Below are 4,059 nucleotides of genomic sequence, written 5' to 3' on the forward strand. Positions count from 1 at the left end.
AACAATATAAACTAAAAACAAAATATAATTAAAAAATGCAAATCAAAAAAACATGTATACTTACACAATAGTCTCAGAATCAGAATCAGAAAGCATTTCCAATTGAGAATCATGCACTATTTTGGCCTTCTCAGACTCTGGTTTGGCCTTCTTAGGAACTATTATGGCCTTCTCAGGAACTGTCTTGGTCTTTTTTGGTACTGCTTTGCCCTTAGCAAGCTCTTTAGGCATTGTTTTTCCCTTTGAAGGCAATTTATAATGATATCCACCTATTGAAGCACCTGTATCTAATTAATACAAAGAAATAACCATAAATTACAAATTCACAAATTACTCGTGGAAAAATTCAGAATATATGCATAATGACCCTTTTAAATGCATAAAGTGACCCTTTTAAATGCATAAAGTGACCTTTTTAACTGCAACATGTAACCCTTTTAACTGAAAAAGTGACCCTTTTAACTGCATAAAGTGACCCTTTTACCAGCACAAACTGACCCTGTAACACCCCCAAATCTCCCTCTACGGAAATACTAGTATAATACGTATAATTATACCGTAGAGATAGACTTAGGTGTATTACCGCCGCGTAATTACGCAAGGCTACTCAACTTACTAACAAAACAATACTTTGCAGCGGAAACTTCAAAACTCTCCTTTATTAATAATAACTATGAATAGAAACCAATGTTATGAGTACTCAAAAATAGATACAAAGACCACGATTCCTAACTTAGTGAAACCAAATCCCGGGACTCCAATGCATCAATTTATTCACTCCACCTGAAATAACACTACTTACCATTACGGTAAACAGGGCGAACCAAAACAAATAAGAAATACGGGTTAGCAAATATGTTAAGTACGGTAAGTGCAAGATAATTAAATTCAATTTATTTGCAAAATAATTATTCCAATAATTCCAAACTCATGATTCGAAACCAATTCTCAATATTCAAATCCCAATAATCAATAAAACCAATTCCAATTATTTTAAAACCAATTAAACCAATTTAACCAATTCCTCTCCCAAGTGTGCACACCCCCAAGCTAGTCTCCTTATGTTACAAGGCTATTCTTGAGGAAAGACCCGGTCATACAAAGTCCAAGGCCTTATCAAAATACCAAATCCGCATAGTGGGATTACTAACATGCTTATAAAGCATAAATAATAAATTTAATTCAATGGTTAAATAAATCCTCTTTAAATCCAATAACTCCATCCTTTAATAATAATAATTCAAACTCCCTTCTTTTTTTTTATAAATCCAACAAGCTTTCAAAACCAATCCTTTTTAAACATGAATAATAAATTAATTAATCAAAACATGTTATAAAAGTCAATACTCCAATTTAATTATTAAAACCAATCTTTTAAACATACTTTTATTTCATAAACTATAATTCAAGTTAATTTAATTCAATCACCATAAAATCATTCAAACATGCTCATTCAAATCAATCTTTTTTTTTCAAGGTATCTAACCACCTAACGTACCTTGATCCTTGCTTAGCCAAAAACACTTCAAAAGAACTCTCAAGTAGCTTGATCAAAAACACCCTACAAATAAATATAACCTTAATTAATATAAGGTTAACAAATAATCACAACAATGAAATTAAAAACCCCCAACTATATGTACATGAACCTTTTAAATTAATTTTCATAAACATCATTAAAAATCTAATTTATATAATTAAAACTACTCATAATAATTTTTATAAGTCCCCCATAATAATAATAATAATAATAATTGAATAAGAGAAGAGAAAGAGAAAAGATAAGAAACCAAGGAAAAGAGAAGAATTGGATTTTCGTTGGAAAGAATAGGCAGAACTTGCAGAGGCTATAACTCCTTCGATATAACTCCGAATTGGGTGATTCTTGAGCCTAACCTCAAGGATGTTTTGAGAGGAACAATCTTTTGTGAAACAGCAATACCCCAAAAACTGACCAGAAGTGCCCGAAAATTGGCTTCAAAGATAAACGGGACGATTTGTGTAAAAAGAGGAGAAGAAAAGAAGAGAATTGGTGTGAAGAATGTGAGAGGTATGGAGGGGTATTTATAGGCTAGCTCATGCAAGAATTATGGTAAGAGAATTTGGGAAGAATTATGGTAAGTAGGGTTTAAGGGATTACTTGGAGAAGTGAGTAAAGATTTAAGGAAAGTTTTGATATTAAAGAGATTGTGTATAATTGAATATGGAAGGTATGATTGTCATGAAAAATATTAAGGAAATTGGAATTACTTGGGGAATAATTAAGAAAAATAGATGGCAAGAAAATATAATGATTGGATACTAAAAAGATGGAGAATTAGATTTAAGGAAAATAGGAGATTTTAAGGAGATAATTAAAAATACAAATTACCAAAATATTTTTTCCAAAATCTACATGGGATGGCCGAAATTTTTGAGCTTTCCTAAGCTCATATTTTCGGCCCTCTATTTAGTACTTTAGGAAATTATTTTGCTAGTTTTAAGGAATTAAAATAATTGTGTAAATAATATTTATTGTAATAAATAATTAAATAATAAAATACCAAATATTCACCAAATAATTTAACTAATAAAATTAGATTTTCTCTTAGGAAAATCCGAAATTTATTAGCCAAATAAATGGGATTTCGGACTTATTAAAATAATAATAAAATATAGCTTTTGCCTTAATTAAAATATCCAAAATATATAAATAATCCGGTTTTTAAAATAGGATAAATGGATAATAAATCTTATTCAAAATAATAATTTATTTTTAAAATACTTTTGGCGCCAAAATTCAAATATCGTTTTGGCTCCAAGATTTAAATAGTAAGTTAAATTACTAAAATACCCTTTTTTGAAAATAATAATTAATTAATTAATTAATTAGGAAAATACGTATAAAAATACGGGGTATTACAGACCCTTTTAACAGCATAAAGTGACCATTGTCATGCATATAAATGACACATGTCTATTAGTCAAACACAATGCACAAATGCACATACACAATGCACATATGCCTGTTACTCAAACACAAATGCACAAACACAATGCACATATGCCTATTATTCTCATACTCTAACTAAAACCTAAAACCTAAACCTAAAATCAGTTCCAATTAGCATTCTCTGCCTAAAACCTAACATGCAAAAATAACAAAAAACAACTTCTGAAAAATAATAATCAATTAATAAAAATTCTGAAAACTAACATGCAAATTTTGTTTAACATATAACAACACCACAACACATGTATAACAAATTTTTAACCAATTATATACAATGCACAATAAAATAAAAACAAAAATAAACAAATTAACTTCAAAATTCAAATCCAATTATCATAATCTGCATACAAAATAAGAAAAAAAGCATGTGCAAACTCTGAAAATAACATGCACTAGTAATTCGACATATAAGAACAGATTTAAAGTCAAAATTCAGTTCAAAATTTTAAAAAATTATTCAAAAAATTAAGAAAACACACCTTCAGCATCATCTGACGACTTCTTTGTAGTATTCTTCTTCACCATTGCAATCAAACACTACAAAAAACGAAATTAAAAAGAAAGAAAATCAAAAAACCTAAAATTGAAGAATCAAAACAACTTAAAACTAACAAAAATCTGGAAAAATTAAGTAAACGAACCTTAATTAACAACTTCGCAACTGAAAAACAAGAAGATAATCACCGTTTGAAGAGAGGTTGAACACAGCAAAGAACTCGAATGAAATCGCCACTAGGGTAAGAAAGAAGAGAGAGAAAGAAGAGAGAGAGAAGCTTCTGAAATAAATGAGGAAGAGAGAGAAAATAATTAGTTTTGTAAATTTTAAAAACGAAAAGCACGTGCGAACATTAAGGAAACAAAAAACGGTTTCCTTATGAGGTGCGATTTACACTAAATTAGTGTAAATCCGCCTTTAATGAATATTTGTTTAATAATTTTAGTTCTTAAAAATAAGATAAAATGCACGTGATCTAAATTAATCATTTTTCTAAATAAATTATTTTCCAAAAAAACAAGCCGAGTCCAATGTGAAAATAAAAAGTAAACAAAAGTCATATGGAAGAAAA

The 4,059-nt window shown here is 28.9% G+C and overlaps 1 long non-coding RNA gene across 1 annotated transcript; it reads right to left on the bottom strand.

Annotated features, from left to right (window-relative positions):
- Positions 1-748: 748 nt before the first annotated feature.
- LOC145576494 (uncharacterized) lies at positions 749-2,019 on the bottom strand. Its single transcript, XR_014098407.1, has 3 exons — positions 1,791-2,019; positions 1,499-1,561; positions 749-783 (listed from the first exon to the last, which is right to left on the bottom strand). It is a non-coding gene; the product is annotated as an uncharacterized LOC145576494 (long non-coding RNA).
- Positions 2,020-4,059: the final 2,040 nt, after the last annotated feature.

This window comes from Chenopodium album, chromosome 13, assembly GCF_948465745.1.
Source record: "Chenopodium album chromosome 13, dcCheAlbu1.1, whole genome shotgun sequence".
NCBI lineage: Eukaryota > Viridiplantae > Streptophyta > Magnoliopsida > Caryophyllales > Amaranthaceae > Chenopodium > Chenopodium album.